Source organism: Sapajus apella, unplaced genomic scaffold, assembly GCF_009761245.1.
Source record: "Sapajus apella isolate SASKATOON/1434 unplaced genomic scaffold, GSC_monkey_1.0 scaffold115, whole genome shotgun sequence".
Taxonomy (NCBI): Eukaryota; Metazoa; Chordata; class Mammalia; order Primates; family Cebidae; genus Sapajus; species Sapajus apella.
This window is the reverse complement of record NW_022437055.1, coordinates 4,291,533-4,308,614: the sequence shown is the minus strand read 5'-3', so window position 1 is coordinate 4,308,614 and position 17,082 is coordinate 4,291,533. Positions and strand designations below refer to the sequence as shown.

General features: G+C 39.9%; 1 protein-coding gene and 2 pseudogenes across 4 annotated transcripts in view; 2 read left to right on the top strand and 1 right to left on the bottom strand.

Annotated features, from left to right (window-relative positions):
• GPC3 (glypican 3) overlaps positions 1–17,082 on the top strand; it is a 454,889-nt gene that overhangs the window by 137,974 nt on the left and 299,833 nt on the right. The window lies entirely within an intron of this gene.
• Positions 4,990–6,110, bottom strand: LOC116537989 (annotated as a pseudogene). Its single transcript, XR_004263449.1, has one exon. The product of XR_004263449.1 is annotated as a non-histone chromosomal protein HMG-17 pseudogene (transcript).
• LOC116537987 lies at positions 11,234–14,379 on the top strand (annotated as a pseudogene).

Sequence of the window (17,082 nt, the reverse complement as noted above, 5' to 3'; positions counted from 1 at the left end):
TAATAATCTAAAGTGGACTTTGTTGAATATGGTTAAGAGAGGTAAAGACAGCACTCTGAAATTCAGGCTTGGTAGAGATTACAGTTGAGTTGGGGTAGGGAGATCAGGTGAGGACTGGACCAAAGGATCAGGTGACAGTTAAGTGGATCCTGTCTCCAGCAAGGACAGGCTGGGCACGGGAAATGAGATTTTTCTGTTACTTTTTTATCAGATGGAAAAGATTTGAAAATGGTTGAAGGGAAGCTTACAAAAAATGAAAAAGTAAGCTCATGAAATAGAAATGGTTATCTCTTTAGCTAAATACTCATATTATGGTGAATTATGGACTTTTTTTTTGAGACAGAGTCTCTGCCACCAGGCTGGAATGCAGTGGTGTGATCTTGGCTCTCTGCAACCTCCGCCTCCTGGGTTCAAGTGATTCTCCTGCCTCAGCCTCCTGAGTAGCTGAGACTACAGGCGTGTGCCACCACGCTCAGCTAATTTTTGTATTTTTAGTAGAGAGAGATTTTCACCATGTTGGCCAGGCTGGTCTCGATCTCTTGACCTCATGATCCACCTGCCTCAGCCTCCTAAAGTGGTTGGATTACAGGCGTGAGCCACTGTGTCCGACCAGACACATTATTGTTATATCTTGACAGGTCAGTACGGGGTATACCTCCCTAGTCTATAAAATTTGCATTTGAATTTCAGAGTTCTTACTAGAATCGATCAGGAAGTTATTATAGTCTTATGGCGCTTCTGTAAACTCATTTAATTTGTTGTCCAGCCTAGTTTGTCCTAGTTAGGTGAGAATACATTTTATTTTAAAATATCTTTAGTTTTCCTCAGTAATCTGCTCAAACATTTGCTGTCTATTTAACCAAACTCTTGTAAAGGGTATTTTATCTTGTTCTGTCTTCAGTACAGATGGAGATCAGCCATGTGTATAATATCCTGCAAGACTTATTAAATGTTTCCCCCATTTTAATCTAGGCTTACATAGTCCCACTGTCATTGTCTGTACTCCCAACTCCCTTACTCTCCATTGCTTTGATGATCTTTCTTTTTCTCTAAACCTCTGTATTCTATGCATCTTTCCTTATTCTCTTCTTCCCAGAGATATTTAGAGAGTAGGTCAGCCACCGTGCTAAGTGCTGCAACATATCAGCCCTCCTTTTCCCACAACACTGATTTGTACCTTGCTGGTACTCTGCTTATGAGGCTGCATGGCCCTTATAGAGACTATATACCATAAAGGAAGGGTGTGCCTTTGAACATCATGCTTTTAATGACTTTCATGAAAAAAATTCATCAATGTCACTAGAAATGCTAGATTTGTTGTCTATTTCCAATTGATTTCAGTTTCCTATGGGAATGTGATCAGCATTGATGTTGTTGCAGTCTATCAGCATGCATGCTTCAATGCTGCTTTTTGTTTGGTATGGCCCCTTCAGTTGGTTTATGTGAAGATTGTGTATCTCCTAGTTCATCTTCCAGTCCATTACCCTTCTCTATCTGTGTGCTCTATGGGATGAATACCATAGAGCGTTTTAGGAAACAGGGCTATGATGGATTTATTTTAAGATAAAAAATTATTTTTCTGTTTTTTCCTTGAACCCCTCCCCTGAATTTCTTTACCCCACAAAACAAGCATAGAGTCAGTAACCATAAAGTGTCATTAGTCTCTGATTTAGGTTTGAGTCTGAACTAATTTTGAATTCTTGGCTGCAATGGATGCTTTCATAATAATTATTGGCAGCATCTCTTTCCACTTTTGTTTGTATTAATACTGACTGACCTTGTATAAGAAATATGAAAAAATATTTCCCTCTCCTCTATCACTTCATGCATTTGCAATGACATCCCTTCTCTCTTCCTTCATTGAAGTGGCAGCATTGATTTTTTTTGTTAATCTCTGCTTCTGTTTTCAGAAAAAAACAATCAGACACACATCCCTGCAAATAGCTGTTTCTTTTGTCTCTTCTAAATAGTATTTTTTGATACAAATTTCTTTTCTTATGGTCAGCTTCTCTTCATTAATAGAAGAGGGTACCAGAGAAATAACTCAAAATATTAGCCATGATTTCTGACTCCCACCCAAGTCAGACACTCAGAATTGCACTTTTTTCTGTAAGTGGGCAAAACCCTGAAGATTAACCAGTTTTAGTTTAGAAAACAGTTCATTCATATTTTTGAGCATGACTTATGAAAATTTCTTGTTTGTAGATATGTGCCTGTGCTCACTGCTGTAAAAGATCTTTCTTTCAAATTTGAAAGCCCTGAGCTGTAGAGCTGTCATTGAAAATAGGCAATGGAAAAGTCTCCTAAAATTGTTCCAATTTAAGCCAACTTGTTCCATTTATAAAACTATTATATAGGCAGTCGGATGTCTGCTTTCAGCAAGTGCATGCGCAGTGGGATCTGAAATTGAGAGCATACGAAATCCACAATTCATACGATAAGATATTCTTCCTGAATAATGAAAATCGCGGTAGGGAAAGAAATCTTCAAGCAGGAATCAGCTTTTTAAGCATTTGTTTTTTTTTTTTTTTAAAAAAAAGAGATCTGTGCCCATTGTGAAGTAAGAGAGCATAAAATATACCCTTTGGCAAGAGAAATAAAAATACTCCTTACTGCAGATGGCAAACTGTAGACAAATGCCCTGTATGTGGTATCACGTGTAATTATGTCATTTCATCTTGAAACATTTTATAGGTTTGCCTTGCTGGATGTCTGTTGTCTTAATCTTGTCTCATATGCATATACTCAGTTATATGTATGTATACATATAATTTGATTAGATAAATCCACCTAAATTAACTACTCTTGACTTTTTCTTTGCTATGTGGCTGGAGGGGTCACATACTTGGGATTTCAAAATAAAGAACATTTAAGGTATCAGTGGAAACAAATCTTAGGGAAAAAAAATCTATTATCTGTTAGTTACTGTAAGGAGAAGTTCAGGTAATGGAAGATTCAGAGTGAATTCTATAAACAAAGCTGGTTTAGGTGATGAAATTTCATTTGATACAATGATACCAAAGCTTGTTGCAGCAAATCTTAGAATTCATCTATAACTCACAGGCGCAAAAACAATATAGCATGCTTTTATTAGTACTGATTAAACTACAAATATAAGCTATTCTGGTGGCAGTTAGAAAGCACAACCTAAAGAAAATAAAAGGAACTACCTTTTTTTTTAGGATTTCAGAAGGAAGGCAATTTTACAGAACTGGGTGAATTCTGCCTTTTCATGTTGCATATCATTCTGGTTCTCATCCAGACTAGTTCACTAGTTCAGTATAATAAATTTATAATGATTGTGAAACCAAACCATTCCTTCAGGTCTTTGGAGAAAAATATGAAAAGAGTAGTGGGGAATACTAATATGTACTTTCATTAGCTATGTCATGTATAAAGGAGGTAAATATTAGAGTATTCATCATTTGCTTCAGAAGGATGCCATTAGAAAATGAAACTGGCAAGAAGTCTTGAGCAACTCCCAAAAGAAAAGTTATGTTTTTGAGGTCCAGTGTATCATTGGAGTGGGAAGAGGATTATTTCCATATGTGTCAGGGTTAGTTTGTATTTGAAGTTATTTAAAAAGAAAACAGTTGAACCTCATTAATTCAGTATTCTGTTAATTTGTAAACAAGATTTCCTGAGGGAGCTTTTAAACTGCTTAAAAGAGCAAACTTTTCAACCACTTTAGAGGTAGAGCCTGGTATACTAATTTCAAACAGTTATTTGCATGTGAAGCAAACATCCTTGCTGGGCAACATTTTGTTCACTTCACTCTAGTTATGGTATGCACAGTAATCCTTTCCTAAGTCTGAATTCCTTTAATCAAAATTATAGCCTAGGCAGGCTTACACCTATGTACCTTTTCCCACCATCACCTCAAGAATTTTGGGTCAAGATTATACAAATCTCCACTCACTCCAAGTTTTGAATTTGGGAGCATTATCAAGGTCCCCAAAATCAAACACCTGGATGGAGGATTACTAAATGAAAAAATGTCTCTTAATATTTTATTTGTAACATGGAAAAGTGAATTTACAAGGATCTCATTAAAACTGTGAGAGAGGAAGACCCTGGGAAGTTTGTAATCAGCAGATTATAGTAAATGAAAGTTAATCATACAGCATCCTTTAGCACTCATTTGCCAAACACAATTGATATTCTTTTTACTTAATGTGCTGTTTTTGTCGTTTTATTTGGATGAGCATTAATAAATATTTCTGAGTTCTCTTAGGGTCACTTGTAACCACGGTCTCCTAAACTCCAGGGAATGTGTCATTGTTCAGCTCAAGAGAGAATTCTGAGGGAGTCCAAGGCCTTAGGTACTTATGTTTAGCTACTAGGACTCACTTTGATCCCAGAACACTGGGAACTTTTTCTGAGTGTCTGAGGAGTGGACTTTCTCTTTCTAGTTCTATTATTCTTGCTTGAAGGCTAAACTTTTCCTAAATTCCCCTCATATTTGATGAAAGAAAAGCTTTACTCAACCCCCCATTTTCTATCCTCAGCCAGCCACATTGTTATACCAAGCCTAATTCTCATTATTTTGAGTCAGCAGGACTCAACTACTTTGCAGCTATGCACTCTCCATACTGTATTTTACACTTCTGTGCAATTCCTCACAGTTTTCAGCTCCTTTCAGGCAGGACTTCCCCTTTCATTTCATCTGATCTATTTTAAGTGTCATTTGTGTTTCTCCTGACCAACACCTTATGTATTCCAAATTAGCATATACAAGAAAGTTGTTTGTCTAAACTTGGAAGGTAGCTTCCTACTCCCACCAAGGAGGACTCTGAGGGGAGTGCAAAAAGGGAAGTTTTTATTTATGTTCCTTCCGCTGTTACCTACAAGCTCCCTGTCTTCTAAAGTGGAACCCTCAGGCTTTGGCCCTGGATTAAGCATTTTTTCTATAGCTTCCACCGGCTGCCAACCACTGAGTTTTTACTCTTTTCTACAGTGAAGACATTTTTTTTGTTTGTTTTGTTTTTGTTTTTTTCCAAGCCAAACTGTATCCAGCTTTATTAAAGATACTTTCCATAAACAATCATGGTATGTCAGGCAGGACATGGGCAGACAATCGTTAACAGTATACAACAACTTTGAAACTGCCTTCTTTGATGGACTACCAAAAATCAGAAAGCCCCTATAAAACCCAATGAAGTCTTCATCTGATGCTCTGAACAGGGAAAGTTTAGAGTGAGGGTTGACATTTCACATTTAGCATGTTGTTTAACAACTTTTCATGAGCCGACCCTGACTTTCAGGAAGTGAAATGAAAATGGCAGAATTTATCTGAAGATCTGCAATCTAGAAATGGAATCACTGCTCTTTTGACAGGTGCCACCTCAGTGGCATCACTGGCAAGTCCAGATTGCCTGACACACTGGTAACCAATGACTGGGGGTCAGGTCCCAACAGATGTCTGGGCTTAAGGGAGTTAAGTCTATGCTGAAAGACGGAAAGGGAGAAGAGGACATAAAAACGAATTTGTTTTTCCATACCACAAGGCTTTTGTGTGCCAAGGTGGCCATGTGTGTCAAAGTCAGGGAATCCCTCCTCCTGGGAGCCAAGAGGAAGTCTCTCAAAACTAGAAGGGAAAGGCGTTTCCCCACATGAATCCAGCTTTGGAGACATTCTATTAGTGACATATGCCCCTTCCCACAAAACAACAATGAAGTGTTCTGTGTGCTAACCACATAGCTTAAAAAAAAAAAAAAAAACTAAAACAAAATTCTGCATTTTTATAAAACTTGATAAAAAATAGTATTTCAAACTGTACAGTCACCAGAAGTACACAGTTATCAAAAATGCACACACTTCCCTTGGCATCTCCAGCACCGTCGGCTTTCTGTGCCCGGTCTGTTTTGGCATCTCCATTTTCTGCAAGGTTATTCCCCTCCTTGCCAGCATCAGCTTTTCCCTTTTTCCCTTTGGGTACCTTCTCTTCCTTCTTTGCAGGGGCCTTTTTAGGCTTGGGCTCTGGCTTTGGAGGAGCAGGTTTAGCAGACAACCTTGTGGATCTTCTCTGTGGTTCGTCCTTCACCTTGGCTTTATCTCCTTTAGCATCCGCTTCAGCCTTTCTCTTGGACATAGTGGTGACAGCAGCGAGACGTAGGCACTGAGCGCGGGATGCAGTGGCACATGGGCTTTGGTCGGTCCGGGGGTCGCTCTCGCCTCTTCTTCACACTGCTTGCCAGTGAAGATATTTTTGAGCTAAACATTGGTAGGGGCATGTGGTCTAAAAATGGAACTGAATATTTAAAATCATAATTTTTCCTTATATGCTGTTATTCATGTAACTTATCTATATCTTTACTCTGCTTTCTAGAATCTTCACTGTAGGTAACAGCAGAGTGTTAGGGGATGTGGGGAGAGTGAGAGTGTTTTGTGAAACAAGTTTTGCCTCCCTTACAATGTGAAGAATAAGTTCTGGTTTATTCTTTTATTTACCTTTCTTCTTTTTTCTTGAAAGTAAAATGGATTTGCCAAATAAGGTTTTACAAATAACTATACGCAGCCTCCCATTGATCTAGGGGCCCTATACAAACAGGCCTGGAGTTGTATGGCTGGTGACCTCCTGCTTTATCTTATGAAGAATAAGTACAATCTACCTCACTAGGGAGTGTCCAGTCATGTGTTTTCTTTCCAGCTCTGTTAAAGTGTGATTGAATGTGTAGGTTTAAAGTGTACAGTGTAATCATTTGATATCCATTGTGAAATGATGATCATAATCAAGCTAATTAACACAACAATCACCTCAACTCATTACCATTTGTGTGTGTGTGGTAGGAACACTTAAGATCTACTCTCTTTGCAAATTTCAAGTATACAATTTTATTAACGTAGTCCCTATGTCGTACATTAGATCCCCAGAAGTTATTCATCTTATAACTGAAAGTTTGTACCCTTTGACCAGCTATTCCTCATTCCTCCTGCCTCACACCTCCTTTTCTCCCTTCACAGAGTCATGTTTTGAAGGCTCTACTGGCCTTAGCTGCCATGGTTAACTTGTCTTTCCTCACAGGTATATTTTGCTAGCCATATTTTCTCTTTCAGAGGACATGTTGATTACTCTTTTTGTTTTCTTGTGATGATTGTCTTCTGTGAGATCTATTATGTAAGACTTTATCTCTTGCTAAAAGGATATATAAGCTAAGGAAAGATTCCTGGCAACAGCTATGTAATAAAGGACAGGAAAAAAGTGCAATGAAATATATTAAAAATGACTTTGTGGAAGACTTTTTTTTTTGGTATCAGGAAATGCATAGTTACATAGTTGCCACAAAAGCTTTCCAGATTTTTAAATTATTGTCTAGATTCCTGCGAGGTAACCATTTGTATAGTTATCTATTGCTGCATAACACATCATCCCAAAACTCATTTGCTTAAAACAGCAATAATAATTTATTACCACTTATGGTCTCTGTGGGTTACGAATTTGGGAATGGCTAGGTTGGATGATTCCTGCTGGAGGTCTCTAACGGGGTTGTATGTTAGGCTGTTCTTGCATTGCTATAAAGAAATATCTAAGACTGGGCAATTTATAAAGAGAAGAGGTTTGATTGACTTATGGTTCTACAAGCTGTACAGGAAGCATGGTTCCAGGATCTGCTTCTGGTGAGGGCTTCAGGATGCTTCCAATTATGGCAGAAGGTGAAGGGGGAACAATTGCATCACATGGCAAAAGTGGGAGCAAGAGAGAGGTAGAAGTGTCACGCTCTTTTAAACAACCAGATCTCACCTGAGTTAACTGAGTGACAACTCACTTATAACCAAGGAGATGGTGCTAAACCATTCATGAGGGACCCGTCCCCATGACCCAATCACCTCCCACCAAGCCCCACCTCCAACATTGGGAATCACATTTCAACATGAGATTTGGAGGAGACACACTTCCAAACCATATCAGGTTGCAATCTAATCTTGGCTGGGGCTGCAGTCATCTGAAGGCTTGTCTGGGGCTGGAAGACCTGTTTCCTAGTGACTCACTAACATGGCTGGCAAGTTGGAGCTGACTGTAACTGGTGGCTCTCAGTTCCTTTCCTTGTGGGCTTCTACATAAGGTCTTCTGTAATAACCAGCCTGGCAACTGGTTTTTCCCAGAACAAGTAATCCAAGAGACCAAGATGGAAGCTACAATGCCATTTTTGGCCTATACTTGGAAGTCACACATCATCACTACCTCAGTGTTTTATTGACCATGCAGGGCCAAGCCTGATAAATTGCGGAAGGAGACTATCCAAGGTCAAGAATATCAGAAGGTGTGCATTATTGGGAACCATCTTGGAAGCTGGCTATCACACTATCCATATGAATGAGGAAAAAAACATTCTGAGTATTAAAAAAATAATAATAACAATAACAGAAGTTCCTACATTATGGCTTAATAGTTTCTGTATAGAAACTCCTATTGTAATTTCTGGGCTGTCATGTGCTCCTGGCTCTCTTCTTTCCTCCTTGCCTTATTTTGTCTATCACTTTCATGGAGCTCTTTCTTCAGTCTGCCCTTTCAACATGTTTCCTCAGGGGCTTATCTTTATCTTTAGCTCTTTATTCTCACTGTATATGCTTTACCTGGGTGACATCAAGGGTGCTGTATTAGGGTTCTCTTAGAGGGACAGAACTAATAGGATATATATATATATATCTACTACAATGTAATGTATATATAGGGGCATTTTAAAAATTTTAATTTAATTTTTTTGAGATGGAGTCTCTCTGTCACCCAGGTTGGAGTGCAATGGCACAGTCTTTGCTCACTGCAACCTCCGTCTCCTAGGTTCAAGCAATTCTCCTTGCCTTAGCCTCCCAAGTAGCTGGGACTACAGGTGCCTGTCACCATGCCCAGCTAATTTTTGTATTTTTAGTAGAAACAGGGTTTTGCCATGTTGGCCAGGCTAGTCCCAAATTCCTGACCTCAGGTGATCCATCCACCTCGGCCTCCCAAAGTGCTAGGATTACAGGTGTGAGCCACTGTGCCCAGCAGGGAGTTTATTAAATAATAACCTACATGACACAAGGTCCCACAATAGGCTGCCTGCAAGCTGAGGAGCAAGGAGAGCCAGTCCGAGTCCCAAAACTAAAGAACTTGGCGTCTGATGTTCGAGGGCGGGAAGCATCCAGCACGGGAGAAAGATGTAGACTGGGAGGCTGGGCCCATCTCTCCTTTTCATGTTTTTCTGCCTGCTTTATATTCAGTGGAAGCTGATTAGATTGTGCCCACCAGATTAAAGGTGGATCTGCCTTCCCCAGCCCACCGACTCAAATGTCAATCTCTTCTGGCAACACCCACACAGACACACCTAGGATTAATACTTTGTATTCCTCAATCCAATCAAATTGACCCTCAGTGTTAACCGTTACAGGTGCCCACTACTGAGGTCTCACATCCATATTTTCTGCCTAAACTTCTTTTGTTTGAGGCACCTATCTCTAAAACGTATTGCAAATTGACCATTTTCAAATTCTAACTGCTCACTTTTCTCTCTAAGCCTACTCTTCCTGTACCCCCTTTCTGATATCTGACATGAAGTTGACATTGGAGTGTTTGCTGAATGAATCTTTTATGCATTGTGACATCTCTAATTATAGGCATCTTTATGCTTTTCAGTGTGGGTGAATGCCACACTGGCAAAAATAAATTATAAGAAAGCTTTGGGGCCGGGCATGGTGGCTCACACCTGTCATCCTAGCAATTTGGGAGGCCCAGGCAGGAGGATTGCTTGAGCCAAGAGGTTTCAGACCAAGCCTGGGCAACATAGGGAGACCCCATCTCTACAAAAAAAAATTATAAAATTAGCTAGGTGTGGTGGTGCTATTAGGTCCCAGCTATTCAAGAGGCTGAGGTGGGCAGATTACTTGGGGCTGGGAGGTTGAGCATGCAGTAGGCCATGAATGTGCCACTACACTTCAGCCTAGGTGACAGAACAAGACCGTTTCTCAAAAAAGAAAAAAGAAAACTTTGACAGAAGAATGTTTTTAAAATATAGGCAATACATTAGGGATAAATGGGCAAAAGTAAACATATACATAGATATAATATTTATGGCTTGTTGCAAATACTTATTTATGAACCAGAAAAGATGCCTGATGGTCATCATCAACTATTCCTTGAAGTCTCAATGCCCAATACTGCCATAAGGAGTTCATAATCCTAGGTATCATCAGGATAGAAACAAAGCTCTACCTTTTCAAAAATTCTTTTATTGGGTATTCTTCAAATGTGGCCTTTTAAACCACCCCTTCTCCAACTACAGCATAACTCCAGCGTTCTCCTTTGACCTACTCTGTCTATATAACGCACTGGTTCTGAGAAACTTAGACTAAAACTTTTGTCAAAGGACAGGAAAAGAGTGGTGATGATGGTGATGAGAATGATGATAGTTAACATCTATGAATTTTCTTCTATGTACCAAATAATGTGCCAAGTGGGCTGTATGTATTATCTCATTTAACCATCACAACAACCCCACGTGATAGGTACTATTATCTTTAACCCCGTTTTAGAGATGAAGCAACTGAGGCTCCCAAGATCACATACTGAATTAGTGATGCATTCGGGTTGAGATTGAAACCTGTCTGACTCAAACTCTCTTTGTAATCCCTTCTAAGCCCCCTCCTCCAGCCTCAATTACCTTAATAGGTGCTGTATGCCTTCTTAGAAGATATAATACTGCCTAGAGTCACTGAGAGGGAACTCCAAGGGTCATATATATAGCCTATAAACCTACATATGTAAGATATAAGACACTATAGCTTCTGCTATTACTTGAGCGTCCTCTCTAAGTTGAAACTCTCAACAGCTTAGTGAAGTATCTATAAAGGATATTATCACCACTTAGGGGAAAATAGTGACTCGAGCAGCTAAGCGACTTGTCAGAAATCACCCAGTTAAGCTTGTGATAGAGCTGGAACTAGAATCTAGACCTCCTAATATCTAGTTCCTTTTTTTTCTTCTATTTTAGTGTTCAATGTTATGAGTGTAGAGCCACATTTCTAATTATTATTAGCCAGAAGATACACATGACTGTTCTGAGATATCTTAAATGATACAGATTTTTATAATTGGGGAGAACAAAGGGCAAAAACCAGTCATGTGCTTGAGAATTACCATATCAGTGCTGATGACTCATTTGCCTTCACCCAAGCACCCTCTTGAGTATTTTAAATTTTTCTCCCTTCAGTTTTGTTGAGGTATAATTTGACTCAAAAAAGTATATATATTTAAGGTATACAGCATGGTGATTTGATATATGTATACACTGTGAAATGATTCCCACAATCAAGCTAATTAAGACATCCAACTTGTTTAAAATAAGTCTACCAGGATACCCAGACCCCCCTGATAAAAGTCCTGGGTCTCCCTACAAGGTATGCGTTAATTCAACTTCTTCCCACAAGGGGGAGCCAAAAATGCTTTGGGGGCTAAGAGATGAAAAACACTAATAGGTTCTGAAAATCCTGCTTCCTGTCTGGTTTCTTTTGCCAGCAAGGCCCTCCCTGCGGTCTCCAGAAAGGAAAAGCAGATAGTGTTGATGCTGATGGTAGTGTTTTTGTATATGCACATGGGTTGGAGGTAGGGGACTTTCATCTGAAGAAACTTGATCCTGAGAGATGAAGTCTTTCCCAGCAACCAGTCAGCGCTGGGTTCCCATCACCTATTTCTTTTTCCTGCTGGAACTTTGTCCTGAAAAGCTGCCTTCTTTTGCCGCTGTGTGGGGGAACTGGATCAGCTGCCTGTTGAAGCCTGCTCCATTAACACTGGGTCAATAATCTTGCCCCATCAGCCCATTGGAGCTGCTTCTGTCACCTCCCACTAAGGGTGTTAAAGAGGACCTGGTAAAAACACTTCTACTACTTTCTTCACAGAAGGTGGGTAGATGTTGGGAGAGAAAACCCCACGTGATTATGGCCTTTAGCACTGCTTTAACCTTGGTAGTACCAATATTTCAGTTAGGCCAGGAGCAAGAAGGGTTGCTGTGGCTTTGACAGATAAAGCAAACTTCTGAATCCACATTTGAAGAAGAAATTTGGCCCCAAACCAGTAGTATGTATAAGGGATGGGGAAATTCAGGCTTATTCAGAATGTAAAAATTAATTAAACTATTGTTTCCATTGATACCCTGCAGATCTTTTTTTCTATCAGAAATATTTAAGAAATTTACATGTGATAATAACTTTCAAACACGATATTTCCAAATGTCAAGTTAATGTGTTCAGGGAGCAAAAAGACTCAAGCACTCAGTATGAGGCTCACATCACATCTGTTTCCGCAAGTACTTTTGGGACCCTTTGAGGCAAAGACAGTGGGGGACCTTGACTTATTTGTAAGACATGGAAGAGAAGATGGAAACATCCCTTTCATCTCCCTTCATCTTTATAAATGGAGATAAGGATTGGTTGGCATAGTCTAGTATATCAGGAAAAAATAAATTATGAGTCATTTTAATTGCAGAAATAACAATATTCATAAATGAAAAATGGGGTTACATTTTAGAATTGAGAGAAGTAGGCTATTAAAATGACATATTTTGAATAATGTAACTTCCCAGCAAGATGTAATTACTGATTTTTTTTTGAAGAGTAAAGCAATAATCTAGCAATTCTCAAAATCCATTCCGTTTTCTATAGACATTCAAGAATTACTGTTTGTTTTTTGGAGTGGAAGTAACATCTTTTGCAGTTAGTTTTTGGAACATGGCCACTGCTGAATAAAGAGTTCCAGTCGTGCATTATATTTCTTTTGTATAATTGCACTAAGAGAATACATTGGCATATTGTATGGTTTATAATGAGCTGGAAATAAAAATGAAAAAGGGGTGGCCAAGGCAAGATGGGTCAAAGTCAGAGTGGTGGTCATGGTCCTGGAGTTGGCAAGAAGGATGACAAGGACAAGAAAAAGAAATATGAACCTCCTGTACCAATTAGAGAGGGGGAAAAGAAGAAGAAAACAAAGGGACCAGATGCTGCCAGCAAATTGCCACTAGTGACACCTCACACTCAGTGCCGGTTAAAATTACTGAAGTTAGAGAGAATTAAAGACTATCTTACCATGGAGAAAGAATTCATTAGAAATCAGGAACAAATGAAGCCATTAGAAGAAAAGCAAGAGGAGGAAAGATCAAAAGTGGATGATCTGACGGGCACCCTGATGTCAGTAGGAACCTTGGAAGAGATCATCGATGACAATCATGCCATCGTGTCTACATCTGTGGGCTCAGAACACTACATCAGCATTCTGTCGTTTGTAGACAAGGATCTGCTGGAACCTGGCTGCTCAGTCCTGCTCAACCACAAGGTGCCTGCCGTGACAGGGGTGGTAAAGGATGACACGGATCCCCTGGTCACAGTGATGAAGGTGGAAAAGGCCCCCCAGGAGACCTATGCTGATACTGGGGGCTTGGACAACCAAATTCAGGAAATTAAGGAATCTGTGGAGCTTCCTCTCACCCACCCTGAATATTATGAAGAGATGGGTATAAAGCCTCCTAAGGGGGTCATTCTCCATGGTCCACCTGGCACAGGTAAAACCTTGTTAGCCAAAGCAGTAGCAAACGAAACCTCAGCCACTTTCTTGAGAGTGTGGTTGGCTCTGAACTTATTCAGAAGTACCTAGATGATGGGCCCAAACTTGTATGGGAACTGTTTCGAGTTGCTGAAGAGCATGCACCGTCCATCGTGTTTACTGATGAAATTGACGCCATTGGGACAAAAAGATATGACTCAAATTCTGGTGGTGAGAGATAAATTCAGTGAACAATGTTAGAACCGTTGAGCCAGTTGGATGGATTTGATTCCAGGGGGGATGTGAAAGTTACCATGGCCACAAACCAAATAGAAACTTTGGATCCAGCACTTATCAGAGCAGGCCTCATTGACAGGAAGATTGAGTTCCCCCTGCCTGATGGAAAGACTAAGAAGCACATCTTTCAGATTCACACAAGTAGGATGATGCTGGCCAATGATGTAACCGTGGACGACTTAATCATGGCTAAAGATGACCTCTCTGGTGCTGACATCAAGGCAATCTGTACAGAAGCTGGTCCGATGGCCTTAAGAGAACGCTGAATGAAAGGAACAAATGAAGACTTCAAAAAATCTTAAAAAAAAATGTTCTTTATAAGAAACAGGAAGGCACCTCTGAGTGGCTCTATCTCTAGTGAACCACAGCTACCATCAGGAAAATGGGAGATTTCTCTATCCCTGAAAGGGATGAGGTTGGGGGAGTTGCCCAGAGGAATCCCTATTCCCATTGGTTTTTATTAGCAAAACATCCTGTGTATTTTGGAGTACAATGTGTAAGTGCCCATTGGGTGGCCTTCGTCTGTCAGTCACTGTGGAGCAGTCTGCTTCTCAATAAAGCGTGCTTTTTCACACACACACACACACACACACACACACACACACACACACACAGAAGAAGAAGAAAAAAGAAAAAGGTACACAAACCCTCAACAATGAATTAGTTATTCTGAATATTTTATTTTTCTAACAATGATGCTATGTAAATTGACCAAAATGTCAAAAAACGCTTGTTGATATTTGGTCTGAGAGTTAAACTAAAGCAAGGTACAGAACTGATCGGTGGTGACTAGATTTCTTGGTTCTTATAAGGAATTCCTTTACAGGGCAGTTTAACTTCTGCCTAAACCTACCTTTGAACACATGTTGGATTAGGTGTTCTTTTATCCATCTATTAGGTGGATAAACCTGTTCTTTTATCACTATTACTCCAAATCAGGCACTGAGGAGGTTTTGTGACACTGAGTCCCCAGTTGCAATTAAAGTCATTAATAATAATTGTCAAAAACATATGTAGTTATTATACAAGAATGGTTATCTTGAGCTACTAGCAATCCTTTAATCTTTAGGCTGTAGGTTCCTTACTTTCTTTCTAATTCCTCCCGTGTATTTCATATGACTCCAGTCAGAAATTATAGACTGCTAAAAACTGTGAAGGGTCTGGGATTTTTTGACTTACTTGCAAGCCAGCAAGTTAGCTAAGACAGTTTCTTGGTTGCTGGCAGGAGGCACAAGACTCTTGGATCAGAGATGAAGAACAGTTGATTACTCACAACAGTAGCAGTAGTCAAAATTTCAGCATTTTCTCTGAGCCTTGGTACCCACAAGATGATATGAAGAGGGCCACATGACATCTGCTCACTCAGGGGGTTTTATTATAGAAGAGGAACCCCAAGCTTAGGGGGCTCAAATCTTTTATAACAGGCAGTAAGCATGCCAACCCTTTGCTCCAGAGAGGGACATTATATTTATTATACTGCACAGTAGTCATCTATATCTTCAACGGCTGTAAGCAAACCTGCTTTTTCCCCCCAGAGTAAGACACTATCTCTGTCTAAACAGTATTGAAAAGAGTATTCCAGAACAAAGGCACTCAGTGCGTCTGCTCACAAGATGTACAAAAACACAAGAGATCCACCAGAAATTGTCTCCCAACACAGACTAGGGCCAAGATGGCCTCTGAAGAACTGTTGGCCTAGTCCATCCTTGGGAGTTGCTGCTGACAGGACAAAGCACCATAGTCATCACCATCATTACTATTACTGAAGAGTTTTGTTCTCATCTTCTGTACTTGGCTGGACGCAGTGGCTCACACCTGCAATTTCAGCACTTTGTGAGGCCGAAGTGGACGAATCACCTGAGGTCAGGGATTCAAGACCATCCTGGCCAATATGGTGAAACCCCATCTTTACTAAAAATGCAAAAATTAGCTGGTCATGGTGGTGGGCCCTGAATCCCAGCTATTCGGGAGGCTGAGGCAGGAGAACCCAGGAGATGGAGGTTGCAGTGAGCTTGGATCGCACCACTGCACTCTAGCCTGGGTGACAGAGCGAGACTCTGTCTCAAAAAAAAAAAAAAAAGTTTGTACTTCGCACCTGCCTCTGTGTTTAGCCAGGAGATTTGGGAGGATGTAACTTAGTCACCATAGTTTGGCTTGTGACTTGAGGTTGGGGGCCAGTGGTCCAAAAGTTAACATGCTAGTTTGATTTACTCCTATCCCTCTCTAAAACAAACAAACAAACAAACAAACAACAACCAACCACAAAAACAAAAAACTAACTTGATAGAGGCTTTATGTAGCTCCAGCTCGGCGGTTCAAAGCTTTGAAGGGAAAGACCATTCTGTTGGAAGGAAGGATGTGGAATTTGGAAGCTCAGGCCAACTCCCAGTCCCTGAAGAAAAATGGTTCTCCTGACATAGCCTCTAATAAGCTTCTGGACCAAGGGGCCACAAAGCCAGCCAAAAGAGCTCTGTTTATCTGCCACATTTTCTTCACATAGGTAGAAATATTTTTAAATCAGCAAGCTGTTCCATCTGAAATTAACAATAAATATTGAATTATAGAGCTGTATTGTCATTGAAGTCTAAAAATTATTGTCTTCAAAATTTTGCCTTAAAAATCCTTTTGTTTTCTTGCCTGATTCTAGGAAGTTCAACCTGAGAGAAGGCTGTATTACCAGATTACATTTCGTAGACTCTTAAAGTTGCAAGGAACCTTAGCGCTCTGTAGTCCAGCCTGGCCCCCAGCGCTAATCCCTTGCTGTAACCTCTTGCCAGAGGATCACTGTTCCTCTCAGAGAGGAAGCTGGACTGGGCGAAGCTCTGGTTCTGTTCTAGGCTCTGCTACTGATTGGTTGTGAGATTTTGTGGATATCACTTGCCTTCTCCAGCCTAGGTGTCCTCAGACCTAAAGAAGACAGGAGCCAGATGGTCTTTTAGTGTTCTTCTAGCTCTGGTGTTCTCTAAATTCTGAAATGTGTGACTATTTGAACATCTTGAAAGGATGATTTTTTTCCCTGATAATTGAAGTAACACATGTTTATCTTAGAAAAATAAAAAAATTTATATTTTAAAAGTAATTTCTAATTTTATTACCAATTTCAGTGCATATTTTAGACTATTTTGTGTATATAATAAAATCAGAGTCATATTATTCTATAATTTGTCCCTTTTACTTATCAACATAGCATGCACATCTTACCGTAGTGATTGGACTGTATTCAAAAGGAAGTAGATAGCTGGTGAAGGGTTTTAAGTAATTTTCTCTATAAGTCATCCCTC